Source organism: Heterocephalus glaber, unplaced genomic scaffold, assembly GCF_053883595.1.
Source record: "Heterocephalus glaber isolate CG9 unplaced genomic scaffold, H.glaber_assembly_v1.0 deba00001472, whole genome shotgun sequence".
Classification (NCBI taxonomy): domain Eukaryota; kingdom Metazoa; phylum Chordata; class Mammalia; order Rodentia; family Bathyergidae; genus Heterocephalus; species Heterocephalus glaber.
Genome location: NW_028258315.1, coordinates 7,110,786 through 7,132,406, shown reverse-complemented (window position 1 = coordinate 7,132,406; position 21,621 = coordinate 7,110,786). Strand labels below are relative to the sequence as shown.

General features: G+C 43.4%; 1 long non-coding RNA gene across 2 annotated transcripts in view; it reads left to right on the top strand.

Moving 5' to 3' along the window:
- LOC147826173 (uncharacterized) overlaps nucleotides 1-19,073 on the top strand; it is a 58,914-nt gene extending 39,841 nt beyond the window's left edge. The window contains exon 3 of one of the 2 annotated variants that reach the window (XR_015439081.1): nucleotides 16,931-19,073. This is a non-coding gene — a long non-coding RNA (uncharacterized LOC147826173). The remainder of the gene's footprint in view (nucleotides 1-16,930) is intronic. The other variant, XR_015439084.1, reaches the window with a different exon arrangement.
- Nucleotides 19,074-21,621: the final 2,548 nt, after the last annotated feature.

Here is a 21,621-nt window from a genome sequence, read left to right as displayed (position 1 = left end):
AGAAGCTGCTTTTCTATATTCTTAGGTGTTTCTCAATTCAATCAAGCTGACAATCAAGATTAACCATCACAATCTACTTTGTATCTGCCCCATAACATTTATATACATGTATACACATATGTAATTTCTTTCATAAAAACAATCATGTTTTGCACACTGTTTTGTCAGTAATATGGTATGAACATATTCATTGTGGTTGTGCCATGATTTTCTTTTATTCCCACTTGATTTCGGTTTGCTTCTCCAGGTGAAGAATCAGGTTGAGAGTGTTGTGCTCTGCCCGCCTGAGCTCGCTCCTTGAATCCCGCCTGCACGCTGCCCACGATGAGTGATAGCAGATGAGCTTGTCTTCTCTGCAGGCTGTCTCTGTCATTCTGCTTTCCCAGAATGATTCCCTCCTTCTCCACTGAGGTCTGAATTGCAGATGTGAATTCCTAGGCTTCGGGAGATTCCCCTCTCCACCCACTCCCTCTCTCCATCCTGGTCAGCTGTGTTTGCTGACCAATCTGTGTTCTTCTCAACTCCCATGTTTACCATTTGGGATTTCTCCTTGCCAGACCCCATCTCTCCTAATATAGTAGTTTCCCCTCATTCATGGGAATATGTTCCAGGACACTTGGGAGATCCCTGAAATCACACATGGTACTGAATCCCATATACACTGTGCTTTTTCTCTACATGCATACCTGTCATAAAGTTTAATTTATGAACCAGCCACAGTGAGAGATTAACGAGTAGTACTAATAAAATTGAACAATTATAACAGTATACTCACTGTAATAGAACTTCCAGCATCATTATTCTTCCATGTTAGGACCATTATTAAGTAAAATAAGGGTTATTAAGCATATGCACAGGGACACATGACAGTCAACATGATAACTCAGGTGGCTGCTAAGAAACAGTGTGGTAGTACACAAAATGTGGATCCACTGGACAAAAGATTCACATCCAGGTGGGATGGAGGGAGACAGTAGGAAATTTCATCATACTGCTCAGAAAGTTGTGCAATTTAAAACATGTGAATGTTAAATTTCTGAGTTTTTCATTCAATATGTTCAGACCCCGTTGACCTTGGATAACTAGAACTGCAGAAAATGAAACCATGCGCAAGAGAGGCCTGAAATGCTGCTTAATTTGGCACACAGTTATCAAACCAAATCTCTCTTGATTTCCTGTTTCCTCATTTGTGTGTGATCACCGACAAAGCTCTGGGGTCTAGGGGACAAGGTGGCAAACTCTTCCAGTAAAGGTACAGGTAGTAAATGTGTTAGATTTTGCCAATGAAACAATTTCTGTTGCAACTTTGTTTACGGACACTGAAATCTGAAGTTCACAAAGAAAGAGGAAGGATTTAAAAAATCACAAAATTGGCCGGGGATTTAGCTCAGTGGTTTCATCACCTGCTGTGCAAGTGCAAGGACCCGAGTTCGATCCCTGGCACAAAAAAAAAAAAAAAAATTCACAAAATTTTCGCAACTCACAAAATATTTTTATTTTTTGAACCATTTAGAAATGTAAAAAGCCTTCTTGGCTCATGGCAGTACGGAAATAAAGGTGGTGGGCAGAATTTAGTCTGCAGGCCGCAGTTTGCCAACCCTTGGTCTAGAGGACAGAGTGTGAACTTTGGGGTCAGACAGACGAGGATATCAATTGTTTGTCACTTGCTAGCTGCATGACCCTGGGCAGGTTACATAATCCTCTTAAACTCCAGACCTTGAAGAGTTGCTGTGAACATTAGAGATGACTTGTGTAAAGTCTCCGTCATGCAGAGGGCACTCGGCAAATGCAAGTTCCCTTTTGATTTCTCTTGAGGATCTTTCTCAAACTAGAATTTAACAGTCCAAGAGTGCAAAGTGCACCTTGAACCCTTTTCGGGCAAAGAAGACTGGGCAGTGCATACAGGATGCTCTTTGGCCTACTTGCAAACACACATCTGTGTGCACAGGGCTCTCACGTTTGCACAAATTTTACACTGCTGCAGGACAGGAAGAAGCTGACCTCTCCCTGTGTCCAACTACAAGGCATCCTGGATTCTGGATTGGGTTGAAGATGCCTCCAATTTAGCAATTCCTCAGCCTTGCACAATTTACAGTGTTTCAGACGGAGGGTTTTTAATCAACAACTTTAAAGAAAATTTTTTTTTTGGTACTGGGGATTGAACCCAGGACCTTGTACTTGTGAGGCAGGAGGTGGAATCACTGAGCTAAATCCCTGGCCCTTTAAACAAAAATTGAAAAAGCGCGTAATTCTGTATTCTGCCAACGAGACATTTTATGAACTCAAAAATCCTATTATCTCCAAGTGCCCTGCTGTAAAAGATTGGAGGTTGCTACCCCTGGGTGAGGAAACTTTCCAGACCTCTTCTGAACTTACCCACTTCCCTCTGCAGACAGATTCTATGTCTGGACATCTCAGCCCATTAGGGACTTCAAGTGATTTGCATGTCTTTGTTCATTTTGTGCAGCTATAGCAAAATATTGAAGGCTAGGTAAGTTATAGAGCACAGAAAGTTATTTTTTCTCACAGTTTGGAGGCTGGGTGCTTTGAGATTGGGGTGCAGCATCTGATGAGGGCTTCTGTCTGCTTCTGAGATGCCGCCTGGAATGCTGTATCCTCTGGAGGGGAACAATGCTGTGACATCGCATGGCAGAGCAGAAAGGAGCAAATGTCCTTCCGCTGCCTTTTTATCATGGCATTAACCCATCTGTGAAGACAGAGCCTTCCTGCCCAAAACACCTCTCAAACACTGCCTCTAAACACTCGCTGTGGGGTTTAAATTTGCAACACGTGAGATTTGGAGGACACATTTGGACCACAGCATGTGTGCAATTTCGTGAACATCCAGAGCTGGTTTTATTGGTATCTTTCTATGGGAGGGAACAAGGTTGGCAAGCTTGGGGTGATCATCAACATCTTAACTGTCTAGACCTCCACCACTGGGAAGCTTGCGTCCAGTGCTTCTTCTCCTTCTTCTGTTGGGGCCATCTTGCTTCGTCACTACCCAGTTGAGGAGGGGGGTAGAGGGAGGGAGAGAGAGGAGAGAGAGAGGAGAGAGGAGAGAGAGGGAGAGAGGAGAGAGAGGAGAGAGAGAGAGAGGAGAGGGAGAGAGGTCTCTATTTTTGTGTGCTCTCTGAGGACCCTAAACAACTTTACAGAGTGGAATTTGTCCATTGTTTGTTCAGACATCCGGCCGTGGTCATTTGGCCATAGCTCTTCAGTCAGTGTGTTGTGAAAGTTTGCTGTGTTTGTCTATGAGCTCGGAGAAGAGAGTGGACATGCAGGCGAGGGACAGGGTGACAGGCTGGGCCTGGTGGGGGCCCAAGCCACTGGGCTTGGTTTTAAGAACCAGAGCCTCAGGCATTGCACTGACGAAGGTCCAGACCTCAAGGCTAGTTCTAAACAGGTGTTGAGTTATTCAACCTCTTCAGGTCTCATTTCTTCATCTGTAAGGTGGAAAAGTGAACATTTACCTTACAATGAGTTAGGAAGACGGGAGCGCATGGTTTACAAACAGTGCTTAAGGAATAATGGCTGTTACCAGTAAGAAGCAGTTCATAAACCCACCAGGCAGGAGAGGCTGGCTTCCGCTGTGGCAAAAGGGGCTGCAGACCCCAGGGGCTTTTCATTTATTTCTCACACACTGTCCTCTTCCTTCTGTGTGGCTCTGCCCCACCTCATCTTCCCATGGGACTCCGGCTGGCAGAGAAGCTTCTATCTGGAGCGGCAGCTAGAAACGGAGGGAAGTGAAGCTTCCCCATCTCATTCTGGCTTGCAGAGCTGGAGGAAGTTCACTTCTCCTCACCTTTATTGGCAAATCAAGGGATATAGCCAAGTCTGACTGGGGAGAGAAAATGGAATTCTCCCCTAGGCAGAGGTAACCAGTATTGTAAAACACCATGAGCTACCACGATTTTTATGCAAAATAACCCATAAGAAGAAAGTGTGGTACAGGAAAGACATATAAATGCTGAGTAAACATTGGCCTTGGGTATGCTGTTAGACTTGATTATTTCCAGAATAAACGATTCTTTAAGCATTTCCTGAGTGAAGGTTTTCATTGTCACTCTCTTGTGAGGTTTATATAAAACCGAAGATTACTGTACATACACTCCCAGCGGTTGTCAAATACCCAGAGTCCTGTGGAAGCCGAGCTTCTGTTTGTGTGCTTCGAGACTTTCAGAGGCAGACAGTGTTCAAAGCAAACAACTCCTTTTTCTCAGCCAATCTAGGTTTTTAAGATACATTTGGAGAGATCCATGGCATTCTGGAGACATTAATTTAAGTATGGTAGCACACACACACACACACACACACACACACAGAGTTGTCAATCTTTTGGGTCGTGCAGGATTCTTTAGTTACAAAGAACAGTATCTATTCTAGGAAAAAAACAGATCTAGTAAGGAAAGTTTGGTAGCTCAGAAAGTTTCCAGGAGAGCTTTGCACTTAGAAACAATGAGGGAGTTACAGTGAATGTACTGTTGGGTTGTTCCAGTCGGGAGCAGCTGCCAACACTGGACGTGAGACACTGCCACCAGGACTTGCGCCAATTGCCCTTGAAAGCCAGCTGCTTCCCTTCCTCATGCTCTGCCACCTTGCCAGAATGGGTCCTGGGTGACTTCTTCCTGTATTTTACATTTTTAACCTCTTTTCAACAATTCCTTCCAAGTCAAAATCTTTTGCATTTACCACCGTCACCAAGTGGTCGCATGTAGTGTCCCTAACAGTTGGAAAATGTGATCTCAGTGTTCCCCTGACGTGCTCTTTAGCCAGGAGGAGCATGACATCTGGCTATTTTTTTTCTTTCTAATTATTTTATTGGTACATTTTAGGTATACAATACGTTTACATTTATCATTGGGTGCTTGTACCTGTACATGATGTATCTTGGTTCTTATTTTTTTCCCCATTACCTGTGCGCCCTTCACCCCCTCCACCCTTCCCTATTTACATAGACTTCTTTCCATTTTTTTTCTTTTCTCATAATTTTTCCTTTCCCTTCTTCCCTTTCCCCTTCCCCTCCCAGCACTCCTACACCTTTGGACCTTTTCCTATTTCAAATTATCAATTATTCATTTTAATCATTTTAATCCTTATTTACACTTTCAGTTTCTCACACTAGAGAAACTATTCGGTATTTACACGTGTGTCCTATTTATTTCACTTAAGAGGGTGGCCTCAATATGCATCCATTTAGCTATAAATGACTCTAGTTTCTCATTCTTTATGGCTGAGCAGTACTCCATTTTATAAAAAACCCACATCTTCTTTATCCAGTCTCCAGTTGATGGGCAACTGGGCTGTTTCCAAGCTTTAGCTATTACAAACTGTGCCGCTATAAACATGGGTGCACATATATCACTGTGGTATGACTCTTTTAATTCTTTGGGGAAGATTCCCAGCAGGGGAATAGCTGGGTCACATGGGACCTCTAGCCCTAGTTCCTTGAGGTATCTCCATACTGATTTCCACAGTGGTTGCACCAGTCTGCACTCCCACCAACAATGGAGCTGGCTCTCTATTTTATTATTTGGTGTTGGAGACCAAACTCAAGACTGTGACCATTCTAAGCATGTACTCTGCCACCAAGCTACAACCCTAACTGGTCATCTTTATTTTTAGGATGATAGCAGCTATTGATAATCATTGCTGAGATCGATTAATTCATTGGGGATGACAAAGTGGTGATATTCTAATTGTAGCATTTCTTTAAACATTTGTAGTTGTCTCAGTTTAATAAAGGGATTTTTCATTTTATTTACTGTTTGGTTATCTGTTGCTTGGGACATAATAGAAAACAAAGTAAATGTTTGGTTCTTTTCCTTTATTTATTGGTTTTCAAGATCATGAATTTGTTCTTCATAACACTACCATTCTCTAAAGAAGATAAATTAGTTTTTTAAAAATATCAACATGATTTCATGTATTAAGACACACTTGATGAGTTTTCCAAGTTATAATTTTTTGCTTGAGACAGGGTCTCACTGTCTAGCCAAGGCTGGCCTTGAACACATAGTCCTCCTGCTTCAGCCTCGCAGGGTTAGGATCACATGTGTGATATCACACCTAGTACAGTTACAATTTTTGAAGTGCAAAGTGTTCTATACTATGTTAGCGGAAACCTCTTAGTTTGGTTCCTGAATCTTTCTCAAATGACCCTGGGGTCTTTAAGAGTTTCCTCACTGTGTGATATGATAAGAAGTTTCAGGTTTACTTGTGTATTTCGTGTGTCAAACAGAACCAGCCATTTCTTTGAGAAGCCTGGTTTCCTTCAGTGAGAAGTGACGTTTGGAAACCCCTACCAACCCACCAACAACACTTACTATCATTAGTTGGCAGTTGTTTCTAGGTCTCACCAGTAGACAGAGCTAGGAAATGTACAGTATCTATGTGTATGTGTGCGGAATACATAGATTCATACTGATACTTGCAGTTCAAATCCATAATTAGGTTCTTACATTTAAATTTAATCCTTCCTTCCTTCCTTCCTTCCTTCCTTCCTTCCTTCCTTCCTTTCCTTCCTCTCTTCCTCCCTCCCTTCTTACCTTTCTTCCTTCCTTCTTTCTTCATTAATATTATCCTTCCTTTCTTTAAAAAAAATTTTTTTTTGGTACTGGTGATCGAACTTGGGACCTTGCGCTTGTGAGGCAGGCAGTAGAACCACTGAGCTAAATCTCTGGCCCCTTGTCCTTCATTTCTTTGATCTTACTGTGCTGGTGATTGAATTCAGGACCTTGTGGATGCTAGGCAAGTGCTCTGCTACCGACCAGACTCCCATTCTTAATTTAACCTTTTTTTGTATTAAAATCTATGCATTCTTTTTTTCCCCACTGAAAATCTTGATCCTCAGAAATCTAGGATAGCTAGGTATAGTGGTGCAGGCCTGTAATCCCAGCATCCAGGGGGCTGAGACAAGAGGATCACCATGAGTTCAAGGACAGCCTGAACTACATAGCAAGACCCTGTCTTAAAAAAAAAAAATTGAGAAGGGCCGGGGATTTAGCTCAGTGGTTCCGGCGCCTGCCTCACAAGTGCAAGGTCCCAAGTTCGATCCCTGGTACCAAAAAAAAAAAAAAAAAAAAAAAAAAAAAAAAATCGAGGAGATGATATAATTAGAATATTCTATAATTACTCATTTATTTTATCTCTTATTGAAAACACAATAGCACAAGCACCCTAAGAATTACGATGAACAGTCAAAGAGTTCATTCTTGCATTGATTCCTCTCTCTTCCATAGGTGGACCATATCTCTTTTCCCAAGCAGGAAGTCTGTGGGCAGGGTCCTGGGTCCCCTTCAAGCCTCAGTGGGTCTTGGTACTACCAGTGCGCACATCATTGGTGCTTATCCTCACCTTGGTGCCTTTCTGACTATTTTTATTGTCTGAAGTTTTTTCTCTGGTTGCTTCTTCAGAAAAGGTTATGGAAACAATATTTCCTGAACTTTTTGGTTAAACCTTGGGCCCAAAGCCACTTCTACAGGATAAAAAACCATGAATCACACTTTCTTTCCTTGTTTCTATTTTCTTCTGGCAGAAAATTGCATGATAATTTAGTTTTCTTTTCTTAGAAGTTTCTGCATGTTTTGCATGTGTGCATTTGTGCACGTGTGTGTGTGTGCCTAGATACCCATGGAGTTTTTAATTCTTTTTCAAAGTCTAGTAATTTTTACTAGGCAATGGTATTTGGTGGTATTTTTAGGTATGTACTATTTTTTTTCTATAGAGTTTCAACTTATCTTTTTCTAGGAAAGAAAGTATTTCTAGGAAATATTGTCTATTTTAAAATATTTGTTCTGCTTCCTTGGTTTGTTTTTTTCCCTGTTATTCCAGATCTTGGATCATCTTTGCCTATCTTCAGTATTTGTCACTTTCTTCTATATTTTATTTAGTTTTCTCTATTTTAAAATGTTTTTCTTTTATGTTTTACTTCTCTTAAGATGTTATATATTGTATTTACTTTTATATTAGATATTAAAGGGTTTTTTTGTTTGTTTGTTTTTTGCTTTTGGTACTGGAGATCGAACTCGGGTCCTTGCGTTTGCACAGCAGGCAGCGAAACCACTGAGCTAAATCCCCAGCCCTGTATTTACTTTTATTTCTCAGGTTTGAATACATTTCCTGAGTTTCGCCCCATAGAGTTTTGCTTTTTCTGAGTTCTGATTTATGGTGTTCTTTTTTTGTCTTATATCCTTTGAAAGTCTTTTAGGGGCTGGAGGTATAATCCAGTGGTAGAATACTTGCTTAGGATGTACAGGGTTTGGGGGTCAATCCCCAGCACTGTAAGTTAACCACCCCATCAGCTAACCATCCAGCCAACCAGACCATATCACACCACACCAAAACAAAACAAAACAAAATGTATTTTAACCTTTTTTTTTCCAATTAGAAGGTTACAGTCTTGATTTCTTCTTTAGACATCACTTGTTTTTCTGTCAGGTGTTTCTTAACTATACAGACATTTTTCAGGCTCTTGTTCTCTTTTTTTAATAATAACTTCATTGGAGTTGATTGTGATGTTCTTATTTAAAGAATTAATTAATGAATGGACTTTTAGGAGGAGCATAGCTTACAGTACTCTTTCTAATTTTATTTTCTATTTTTTTCATGTAGACACATAAAAATATGTCAGCTTAATTTCTCAAGATTCTCGGGTTCTGATTTTTCTCTCTCCTCTTTTGCTGGGCCATCTCTTTTCTTTATCTCTACTCATCTTAATTTTGATTCCACTCCCAGAAGTGTCAGTGTGGGGCCCTACTGTGAAATGGAGTCTGGCTTCCAGGCATTAGGAATCCTAGGAGCAGACATCTCCGAGTCGCCAGTCCTTGCTGCAGGTCTTGTAGTCACCTACAGTTAGATTTGGCAAAAACCCTTCCTCTTGTAGCTGGACCTCAGAAGGCCTAACTAAGCTCTCATTTATTTATTTACTTACTGTGTAGTACTGAGGTTGATGCCTTGTGTCTAGTCTTATGCATTCCAGACAACCCACACCCTGGCTCTTTTTATTTCATTTTTTGAAAAGGGTCTCACTAAGTTGTCTAGGCTGGTCTTGAATTTGCAATCCTCTTGCCTTTTCTTCCCATGTAGCTGAGACTATAGGCATGTGCCACCATGCCCAGGATAAGTTCTCCTTTAAATACCAGGCTGTTTTGAGGTTCTCCTGTTTGCAGGCCCCTTAGGCGCCTCTCTGTGTCCTCGACACAGTACTGAGACCACACAGACTACGTGACTGTTGGTAGTGTGTCCTCATGAGCTTGTATTTTGGGATTCATGGGAGAAATCCCGTCCTCTAGTTTTGTTGTAATTGTTGTCCATGGCAATTTGCTTTTGTTATTTAGTTGCTTTAGCTGTTTTTTAAAATGTGTGGATTCAGAGAGATTTAAAACTTTGTACCTGCCTCCATTTTCTGAGAATTCCTTCCATGGGTATTCCTGTTTGAAACACTTCATAACACAACTAGAAAAAAACCAAACCAAACCATGCAGATATATCTGATTGGCTGAGGTTAGGTCACGTGTCTTTGTCCTCATTGCAGAGGACGCTGGGAAAGTAGTTTCTGGCTTCCGGCTATGGAAAGTGGAACTCAAAAAATTGGAAATGCCCTAGAGTAGGAAAAATATTGAAAAAGCATGCAATATATTCAATACGGATGTATGAGCCAAGGCTTGTGTTTTATTCACATATACTGGAAGGATGCCTTTGCAGAGTCATTTGAAGAGCTCAAAGTTTCCAGCTCCCCGAAATATTTGTCATAACAATTTGCCAAAAATGAGAGGCGGCGGTTATTCTTAGGACAAAGGAATTATCTACTAAAGACAGCAGATTTCATTGTAACAATGAAATTATGATACTTAGGAGATTAAATCAGTTTATCTGATGAAAGGATTGGGGAACGGATACATTCATCTTATATGCCAGTTGTTCAAGCTGGTTTGTAAGATTTGAGTATCATAAACTAGCTGTGTATCTACACAGAGCCTTTGACTCTAGGGATGAACTGAAGCATGTTGAGTTTAATCTTGTGACTTATTGGGATATTTCTAGGGACTGAGGACCAACTAGGGTCTGCCACCACTCATAGAACCCTGTGCATTGTACTGTTGAGCAATTTTGTCTCCATTAATGCTGACCCTTTTTTAGTTTATCCCAATGTGTTCATTTTATCCTAATGGCCAGCCACGGGGTCTTAACGTGCTTTGGAGTGAACTCTTACGGCTTATAAATCAAGACTTCAGGAAAAAACCCTTGAAACATCTGTACATATCTGCACACTGGGTTTATTTAATTCTTTAATCACAGTAGCCTGAGTTGCATAGAAATTACATAATCATCCTGCAGACAAAGTTGACAAATTTGCAGTATACTCATATAGCTGTCTAATCCTTTTTGGTAAACAGACCACTCCTGCCCCAGCCAAGGTTTCCTGGTAGAACATGTTATTTATAGGATGGCATACATGTGCCTCGAAATACAGTGTGGGTAACAAAACACGACAACCACCACTGAACCCTAGGGGAGGAGGTTTTCTTTAACATCGTCTTGTTTCCCGTTTTGCTGCTATATTTACTAAGAGTGTTCAAAGCATGTCATTTCAGGAGTGCCCAGTTTGAGAAAGTCCTACCCAGTCATAAGGACTGGAGCCATCTTCTGAGGACTCATGGCTTTTCAGGAGTAGGGGGCCTGATGATTTGGGGCCATGGTTGCTGCTGAGGGCTGGCAGGGCGGAGCAACAAAATGGGAAATCCTCTCTGGTGGTGCACACATGGGGTGCACCAGGGTCATCATAAATATATCCTGATCATTGAATCCTCCCTGGAACACGTGAGATGAGCCTTTTGATCTTCACTTAATAGAGGACAACTTTAAATCCCAGACAGATTAATGGTGGCTGAATTGGAATTCAAGCCTGGCTCTGGCTGGTTCCTAAGTCCAGGCTCTTTCTAACTGTGTCACCTTGGGCCCTGATGCTGACAGAGAGAGAAGGCCAGCTTCACGGGTATCACACTGGTTCATGTATTTTCAATGTCCCACTGTTTGATTTAATGTTCTGCTGTCACCATCTTGAAATTCATGAGATGTTTTTTAGCAGGAGGCCCTGCATTCTCATTTTGCAGTGAACCCAGAGTATAATCATACAGTCATGCCTCAGCCTGCTGGCATTCACACTTAGCAAACGCTCACACCTCTTTCTGTTGAGAGCAGTCCTGGCTGCTCTCAATCTCCCAGGTCTCAAAAGCAGGCTGGGGAGCTCAGTGGCAAGATGAAGGTGCAGGAAAGAGGGGCAGACAGGGAGGGCAAAGAGGGAGGTCAAATGGAGCCCCTGACAGATGCTGGCTTCCCCTGGCTCCTATCTGATGCCTCTTTCTTCCACCTGTTCTTCTCTTCCTACCTGATTCCACTTGCCCTGTGCATATAGAAAATGCAGTGGAGGATAACGTGTTGGCCACCTCTCCTTGGGGTCCATTTCTCCTTGTTCCAAAGCTCATGATCTTCTTGCAAACCCTACACGTGGACAAAAAAGGTATGTTTCTTACTTCCAAATCTCTCAGTTTGTGTTTATGTTCTACCATACCTCCAGCCTTAGTCAACATTTAGTGTCATAGCTGGACCCATTTGTGCTCAGGAGGATGCAATTCCAGAGTTCCAGATGTTTGTTTCTGGACACCAAGTAGACCAGTGCTCCTGGGAGTTCTGTAGCATCATGAACAAGTCCTCTACTCTCTTTCAGGTTTCTGGATCTCAGAACAAAGGTCACCTCCAGGCCACACACTCTTCCCAGACCTCATCCAGCTCCTCTTTTTCATACTCATGCAGTCCCACTCTGCTCTGTTTCCAAGATCTAGTTATTATAAATTATGCTGATATAAACACAAGTATATACACATCCCTATACTCTGATAAGTTTAACCCTTTTGGGAAGATACCTAGGAGTAACATAGACAGAGGACTGGGATTTAGCTCAGTGGTTCTGCCGCCTGCCTTGCAAGCCCAAGGACCTGAGTTTGATCCCTGGTACCAAAAAAAACAAAAACACAAAACAAACGGAACAAACAAACAAACAAAAGAATGCATGAAGACGGGCAGGGGATTTAGCTCAATGATTCTGGCACCTGCCTTGCAAGCACAAGGACCTGAGTTTGATCCCTGGTACCAAAAAAAAAAAAAAAAAAGGAAAGAATGCATGAAGAACTAAAAAAAAAAAGTTAGACCCTCAAATAAAAGACCTAGAATTTTTAAAAAATCGTTTTTGAGATACAGTTTCTGTAAGTTGTTCAGGCTGGCCTTCAATGTGTGGTACTCCTGCCTCAGTCTTCTGAGTAGCTGGGATTACAGGTGTGTACCACTGTGCCCAGAAGAGAGGAGGGTTTTTTTTGTTGTGGTTGTTGTTCTATTTTAATGAGTGTCTGTGATGTCAGTGTTGACTCTTCTGAGGTCCCTTTTCCCCTTTTTCATCTTTCTAATTCCTTAGCCATGATCTAGGTGGTTAAGATTGTTCCCAAATGAGACCCTGTGGGTCTAGGAACCAGTCTTCCTGTACTCTGAACACAGGCCCCCTCCTGGTCTCTCTCTCTCTCTCTCTCTCTCCCCAGCCTCTAACCTCCCCAAATCCTCCTACTGGCTTAAGAGTCTCATACTGACCCTGATCTGCTTTACTATTGAAATATGTCTGTGTTGTCTGAGCCCATCTTGCTTGCTATTCCAGACCCTCCCTGACCTTGGCATTGCCCTTGGGACTCAACCTAGTATACCTGCCCTTGGCACAGATAACTGTCACGGGGAAGCTGTGCCCATGTGGGAGGTGACGTGCACTGTGAATGGCCAGCAGCACCCTTACTCTTTGTACCCGACACTGCAGGCTGTCGGCTCTGTGCACTTGCACATATGGAAGGCTCTAAGTCTCACACCAGAGCTCTCAGGCATCCTTGTTCTAGGAAAAATGCAGGAACAAGCCCAGAACAATGAAAGGATTTAACAAACATGAAACCTACTACCTCCAAAGTTTGAACATTCCAAACGGGTTCCCATCATTTAATAGGGGGACAAAACAGCGTAGAGGGGTACATTCCTGAAATCCTAAGCTGGGCAACATACTGACTTAATGGGATCCTGTCTCAAAAATAAAAACATAAAAAAAGGGTGGGGGATGTAGCTGAGTGCAAAGGGCAATCCCCAGTACCAAAAACAAAACCACATACAGCAACAACACAAGCAGGGTGACCACCTGTCCCTGTTTGCCTAGGACTCTCCCAGTTTTACCACTGAAAGTCCTCAATCCCGGGAAATACTGAGACCTGTCAGTAAATTGGAATAATTAGCTCAACTCTTAAAAATAACTTTGGAGGGCTGGGGATTTAGCTCAGTGGTTCTACGGCCTGCCTCACAAGCGCAAGGTCCCGAGTTTGATCCCTGGTACCAAAAAACAAAACAAAACAAAAAAAACTTTGGAAACATGGCCTGTTCTAATCAGAAGAAACTCTTGTCTTTAGTCAACCTGCAGAAACAGTGCTGTCGTAACCTCAAAGTGCATTCACAACCCAAAGGACCTAAGCGTTTCATGCAGCTTGCGTGGGGGCTGCCCATCTACAGTGTCCTCTGGCTGCAGATGTTGTTCAACGTTGCAGGGTTTGGGGTGGCATGCAGGGCTCACCTCCTAGGCAGCCTGGTTATTAGCACGGTCTTGTTTGGAATTTAACACACTACAGACCAGAATGTATGGGGCTATACAATGCTGCATGTGGAAAGGGCATCTGGTCTACCTCCCTGTACCCAGGCAGTGCCAGCATGGAGGAACTCTTGATTTTGGACAGTTTCCTTAAAGGAAGCCAAAACAAAAGACAAGATGCATTCTCCACCCCTTTTCCATGGGAGCGCGTGTCCTAGACAGTGGAGGATGGGGCCTCCCTACTCCATTCCTGTTTCAGGTTTTCTAAGCCTTTGGAGAAAGACATTGTAGTTCAGCTTATTGTCAATAAAATCTTTCCTTCTCAGACAGTAGATGAGCTTCAGGGAAGACTTTAAAGAACAAATCTGAAACAGGTGTGATAGAGCAGGTGGCAGGAAAAACCCAGACTAATAAACAGGTAGAAATGGTTGGGGTTGGGGAAGATGTCAGTACCGTATGTGAAAATTAAAGTGACTTTTTAGGCAGGAAGGGATTCATTTTCAGAATGATAAAGACAAACATCTCAGAGAAGGGCAAGTTCATCACAGGCTACTGGGCTTTGGGGGAGATGGGGTTCCCTAAGTTCTGTATGGAAGGAAAGAAGTAAGGCTTAGTGACAGAGATGCATTGTAAGAAATGTGTCATTTGGAGATTCTGTTGTTGTTGGGACATCAGAGAATGCATTTACACAGACTAAGGTGGCTGTGACACCACTTGGCAATATAATCTTGGTGACCAGTGGCATGCAGGCTGCCCACTGTTGGCTGAGGTGTTGTTATGTGGTGCATGCCTGTAGGTGACAGGAGAGATGGCGGGGATGTGGGCACATTGGGCATGCTAGCTGCACACCCGTGCTTCTCGCCTCCAATGACACGTGCTTCCTGTTGAGCCTCTTGTCTTTATACCGTACCGATGAAGTGGCATAACAAATACTACCTTCGTATAATTTTACTTGAACCTGTGAAATCCTTTATTTTTGTTAAGGACCAGAGTCCTGCAGCCCTGGGTTTGGATTCTAGCTCTGTCACTGGCCAGTGTGGTGTCCTCAGGTGAGTTCCTGGACACTGCAACTCTCTCACTCTTCCTCAGTCCAGTGGGATTGTGCCTACATTGTCCATCTCTCGATACATTGTGAGGAGAAAAATGAGAGCTACAGCAGAGAGCGTTGGAAACTATAGACCTCTGAGCAAACAGTTGTTATGGACTGAATTGTGTTCATAGGCTGAAGCTCCCACCCCAATGCAGCTCTGTTTGGAGACAGGGCCTTTAAGGAAGTAATTAAGTTTAAACAAAGCCATAAGGGTGGGGTGCAACCCCACAGGACTGTTGTTACAAGGAGTGGAAGAGATGCTAGGGATAAAGGTTCTCATTGAAGACACCAGGAAGCTGGAAGAGAAGTCTCACCGGAAACTGCCCCTGCTGGCCCTTCACCTTGGACTTCGAGTCACCAAACGCTGTGAAAATAAAATTTCTGTTGTGTAAATCATCCAGTTTGTGGTATTCTTTTCTGGCAGCCCAAAGAGACCCATGCACACGTAATGTCACATAGCAATTTAAGGCATGCAGAATACTCTCTTGCGCATCTTATTTTTACATTTTAAATTTTATTTTGTGAAGGGGTAAGAGTGCTACCAAGCAGCATGGAGGAATTGTTTTTTAAATTAAGCCCATAGTTTTCCTGCTTCTCGAAGTTGTTGCGAATGGGATGGAAACCCCAGGAAAAGTAGTGCTAACCTGGCAAACCATGATGGCACACACCCGTGATCCCTGCACTCGGGGGGCTGAGGCAGGAGGACCGCTGTGAGTTTGAGGCCAGCCTGAGCTACATAGTGAGTTCAAAGCCAAACTGAACTACAAAGCAAGACCTTGTCTCAAAGAATTTTTTTTCTTCAAATATTTTTTCTGCTCTATGAAAAGCAACCTTTTCTTCTAATAAGCATACTCCATGGACTACTTGATAGCTTTAAGTCTAAACATGATATGACAGTTATATACACAATAACAAAACTGATTTCTTTACTCATCCCCAGAGAGTTTACTGAACTTATTCCTTAATCTAAAATTTTACTATTTGTATTGGAAATCAAATATGCATATACTTTTTCTTCAACTTAAAATTCTTCAAACTGTGTGGGCATCTGCAGATGACATATAGCAAGCAGGTGCCTAGTAAGCCTCCGGGGGAATGGAACAGATTCTTTTTAAGTAGGTATTGGAATGGGGGTATCTCAGCTCCTCTCTTCCCCCAACATCCTGGGGGAGAAGGGAGAGTTTAGTTTCCAGGAAGTTGTTTTGGGGAGGTTTCTGAAGTGTGATTACTGTTGTCCTTGCCAATGACGGGCCACACATTTGTTTTGTTCTAGTAAATCAAAACCAGTCTGGTAAGTCTTTCTCCCAGTACCAACTACATTACATTCAAACTGTCTAATCAGTAATAGGTTGAACATCCCTAATCCAAAAATCTGAAATATTCCAAAATCCAAAACTTTTTGAGTTGCTGGTATGATGCTTAATGAGTTTTGGATTTTGTATCATTTGAGATTTTGGATTTTCGGATTCAATAAACTGTGAAAATATTCTCAAAATGAAAACCTCTGAGATCTGAAATACTCCTGCTCCAAGCCTTTAACATACAGGATATTCAACCTGTGACTGCCTCTCCCATTGGACTCAAAGCTCTTTGAGGGCAGGAATCTGGCCAGGTTTGGTTGTTTGTGGTAAGGGGTTTATTTTTTGTGTGTGGTTCTGGTGATTGAACCCAGGGTGTGGAGTATGACAGACAAGCACAGAACCTCTGAGCTTCACCCCAGTTCAAGGGCTACTTTTATCTATGACAATCATGGAGCATAAGGGTAAAAAGAGAAAGGATTGAATTGGGGCCTGGACTTTATTTAATTAACTCAACTGCATTTAGGTTAGCCATGGGGTCTGCTCTCATCCGCAAGGGTTAGAGGGGGAGGCTGAAATCACACTGGGTCTGGAAGTCTGGTTCCATCCAGAACTTTCAAGCCTGGTTCTGCTGGAATTCTGCTGGAAGTAGAACAACTTGAGGCCTGAGACACCATTAATTTTGAGAGAAGAGGAAGGTTCTGGGTCCCAGGACAGAGGTTGCCACTTATCTGGGCCTTGGGTTCTTCATCTCTAAAGTGAGAGGGTCAGGGTCTTCCAACTTGGAGTATGTTTGCTGCTAGTGGTAGAGAGAGATGAACGTGGCTGGTAGATAACAGACAAAACCTAACACGTGGACATTATGATGCTGTCATTTAGGGTGGCTACGGAACTAAGTCAGAGTGAAGACAGAGCCTGCAGATGAAATTTACTGGGCAGGAGACATGCGGGTGACAGAAGACAGAGGAACACTGGACTCTCTGGTCTCCAAGAGCCTGTTCAGCCCTCCTTTCCCTGAACTGAAGCAGGGGACATGTGGTGGTGGTCGTGGGGTGTGAGCCCCTCACCTACCAGAAGGGACTGAAGGTCTTTGCTTTTCTGCATGGAGGGAAGATGACCAGCTCAGAATGAAGGCTGGTGACTGACACACAAGGAAGCCCTCTGCAAACTGCATGTGCCGTGTGTGAGTGCCATGTTATGTCTCCTGGCTGTCATACGGGAGTCTCCTGTTTCCCGTCCTTCAGGGGCCCGGTCCTCCACCTGCCATGGGCCGCCGAGAGGGGCATGGAGTCTCTCTCTCCCTCCTCCTGGGTCACACACTGGCTGGGGTGTGGAAGGCATCAGAAGATGGAGGGCTTTGGGTCACCTTCAGCTTGGAATTTGAGGAGCATCCACAGAGGTCAAGTTCAAGCTTATTTGGGGACTGAAAGACCAGGGCTGTGATATCTTTTGCAACTTTATTCTAACTATCATGAAACTCGGCCTTCAATCAGAAATAAGAAACTGAAACTAGAAGGGACTGCTACTGCTGCTTCCATCACTGACCACGGCGGTAGTTCAGGATTCCTGCTGAGCAGCTTGATTTGGGCTAGAAACTCTAAGCGGGGTTTCATGGCCTTGGCCCACAGGACTGCAGGAATGCCTGTCGCTTTGGCCAGCAGGATCCGGGCCTCACCTTTGCACCACAATGCACCAAGGCATACTTCTAGAAAGGATTTTTTGGTTCAACAACTTCTAGGTCAACCTCCTGTAGCTTCGTGTTCTGGCCCGTTTCCAGGGCTGGACATTCAACTTTCTCATACTTGGTGGCTTTAGAGGCCTGAGCTGTGGGAAGCTGTTGTCTTTTCTCATCTCTTCTCTGACCCCTTTTAAACAATGGCATGTCTCCTCTTTTCATCTCACCTTGGCTCATTTTGTGCTGCTCTAGCTGGGTAATTCATAATGAACAGAGAATTATTTCTTACAGTTCTGGAGACTGGGAAGACCGAGGTCAAGAGGTCAGCATCTGGTTAGTGCTGTCTTGCTGCATTGAGAGAGAGAGAGAGAGAGAGAGAGAGACAGAGAGAGACAGAGAGAGACAGAGAGAGGAGGCAGACTCTTGCCTTTATCAGGAACTCATTCCTACACTAAATAGCCCACCACCATGATGCCAGCATCAATTCATCACCTTTTAATTAATCACTTCTCAAAGTCCCCACTTCAACACTATCATGTTGGAATCAAGTTTCCAACACAAGAATTTGGGGATGCATTCAAGCCATAACATGTCCTCAATATATTTTTCATCCTATCAAACTACATCTCCATCTAACTATGTCTCCATTCTGAAAGAGCAATATATCAACAGAGAATGCATTTGGCTGCAAGTAAAAAAACCTCTGAACTTTAGTTATTTAATCAAATTATGCTTTATTTTCCCCACATAACAAAATACATGGAAAGGGCAGATCAGAGCTCATATATCCATTCAATAATGCCACCAGCAGTTAGGGACTTCCTGTTTTTCCTGTTTGTCATCCTTAGTCATTCTATTGTCACCTCATGGTCATCAGATTGCTGCTGTGTCTCCAGGTATCAAGTATAAATTCCATAATTGAAAGAAAAGGGGCAGGGAAAAGGGCAGTGTGGATATAGGTTGGAAGAAACCAAGGAGAGGCAGCCTTCCAAAATTCTGTTGTAACAGTTTTCTTAGGGGAGCAAACATTTACTGATTTAACAAACATTTTAAACCTACTATGAATGGTGTCAAGTTCTAACTTTATGGAGATTATAATTAGAATTCCTATTTCTCAGCACATTGCAGTTTGTCTAGACTTCACATCCATCATCTCCTGTTTGAGAGCATTAAACTCATCACTCCTATATAAAATGCAGGTCACACATGGATTCTGACGAAACTCTCCTCTCTGCACACATGGCCCTCCTTCCTGCTTGTGGCTGGTACAAGCTTTTAAAAGCAGGAGCCGTGGCTGAGAGGAGTGTGAACTTGCTGCAAGCAGAGAAAGGTGTGGGCAAAGTCAAGGTCTGGAGAGGAAATGGGTGCACCAACTTCCTGCCTGGTTGGTGGGTATCTCCGTTTTAAGAGATCCCTTCTCCCATGTCTGTGATGTTCTTTCTTTCATTACCAGCTCTCCCTTCTTTTTCACCTGTCTTCATCTCATCCTTATTCTTAGTTCTGATTGAGGGACTGAAAAGAAAAATGGCCACTCTGAATGCAATACCAAAACTGCAAACCAAAGGATTCTCAGAAGAAAAATGGAGGAATTGGTGCAGATACATGAATCTCACACTAAGAATTGTTTCAGGATCACTGGGCTGGTTGTCATCATTTTCTGGGGTGGCCCAGAGTTTCTGATTGAGTCCACCTTGGATGGGGCTGGAGAACTTACATTTCTGACAAGTTCCCAGTGTATGTTGGTGATCCCAGGATCACACTTTAGGAACCACTGTTTTAGTGCAACATCCTTTTTCTTTACCCACGTAACCGAGGGCAGAGCATAATGAAAAAACACTTTCATCAGGATCATCTGGACAGATGCCCACAACTTCACTTCTGTTTGGGAACATAAGTAAGCCTAATCTTGACCATCTCATCCAAATCCCATGCTGTTCTTCAGGTAGCTTGGTTTCCACTGCTGTAGCTGACTTGTTGCCTATACTCTACAAAGAAGGGATAATGGAAGGCCAGCGTATGGGGAGGACACTGGGATAAACTAGGACAGGCAGTCTGAAGTTATCTGGAGTCTGACTGATCCTGTTATGGTGAGCCCCATGGTCTATATCCTAAAAGCAGTCTTCCTCTACCTAAAGAAAAGAGCTTATAAGCCATCAGAAGAGGACTGAATGCCTATGCTATGGTTTAGTTTGGATGTAGTTTGTCTCTCAAGGGTTCTTTTGGTGGGATGTTGGTCTTCAATGCAGTAACACTGGGAAGTGGTGAGACCTTGAAGAAGTAGGGGTTCATGGGAGGACTTTAGGTCATTGGAGAAGTTGCTTCATGGGAGGACTTTAGGTCATTGGAGAAGTTCCCACCAGGAGGGCTCTCATTGGGTCCCTGAGTCGTTTCTCTCAAGAAGGTTATAAGGAGAGCAAGCCAGACCTCCCCTTGCCCTGGCTTCCTGTCTCATCGTATGATCCTTCTCATATGGGTCCCCACCATTTGTGATGGCATCTGCTATGAGGTGACAGTCCAGGGGACCCTTGCCAGAGCCAATATCATGCTGTTTGGACTTGCAGCCTCCAAAGCTGGGAACGAAAATAAACCTCTTTTAAAAAATAAAGTACCCAGCCTCAGATGTATTGTTACAGGAAAAGGAAATGGACCATTACACCCACAAACAACAAACCCTCAGGCTGAGCTTGTTGGGAAGAAGAAACAGAGGCAACCCTTCTCCAACAGCCATTGTGACTTCAGTAGCTACTGCTGTATCCCAGGGTCCGCTGCACTCTTGGGGCACAGGATCCTTCTCCAGTGTTGCTAATGTAGCCCCGAAGCACAGTGCAACCCTCTTCATCATCATTAGGAGACCTTATTGTACAATGTGGTTTCCTATCTAATGCACCACCAGGGACAACAATAGCAGCACAGCATTAATCTCTTGCACATGCTCATCTTGTGGGGCTCATGGCAGCCTGTAGTGGGGACTGCTCTGTGCAGACCCCTGGGAGGAAGCCATATTTCAGAGATGAGAGCACATGGGCTTCTGGGGAGCAGCAGGAATCTTGAGGGTCCCAAAGTCAGGCAGGGACTTCTCAGTCCCTTTGTGAACTGAACATGAAATCCATGCTTGGTGGAAGGAGAAATTCACGATCTCTGTCTTTTTCCTACAGTTTATTTACTTCATGTTTTGATCTCCATATTTACACTTCCTTATTGTGAGTTCCTCTGGTTGACTGATGGCTGTCTGGTCTTTTGGATCAGGGTCATCGAGACACTGGCAGAGTCTATGGTGTATGTGTGTGGGGGTGGGTTCCAGTGTTGTGAGCAACATTTTTGGCGGATCACTGGCGACCAAGTTCAAGACCAGCCCAGGCAGCATAGTGAGACCCCATCACGAAATGAAACAAAACATGACCCAAGTGGGACGCAAGTAGTCTTGTTTTCATTTTCCCCACATCTTCACATGCTGGCTTCCTTACCACTTGACTGGAGTGAGCTGGAGTGACTTCTGGGGAAGTCAGCGATGTGGAGGAGATTTTGCTTTGGGGTACATTTTGTCTTTTTCCTTCCATGCATTTGGTAGCCAGAAGGGAGGATAGTGACTCCTGGATTTCTGAGGGCTCTTTCTTTTATACACTCACAAGAATTTCCTTCTCTGGCTGATGTTCCTACCTCTATCCTCACTTTTCTTGAAATAGCTCATGCACTGAGCATGTACACAGTCAGCTCTTCTCCTCCAAGTGTCCCACACCCATGGATTCAAACAGCCTCAGATGGAAAATATGTGGGAAAACTTTGCATCTGTCCTGAACATGTAGACTTTTGGTAGTCCTCAACCTCTAACAATCACTGATATAGCATGGACATGATGTGAGGTGTCATAAGTCACCTAGAGAGGTTTTAAAGTGTA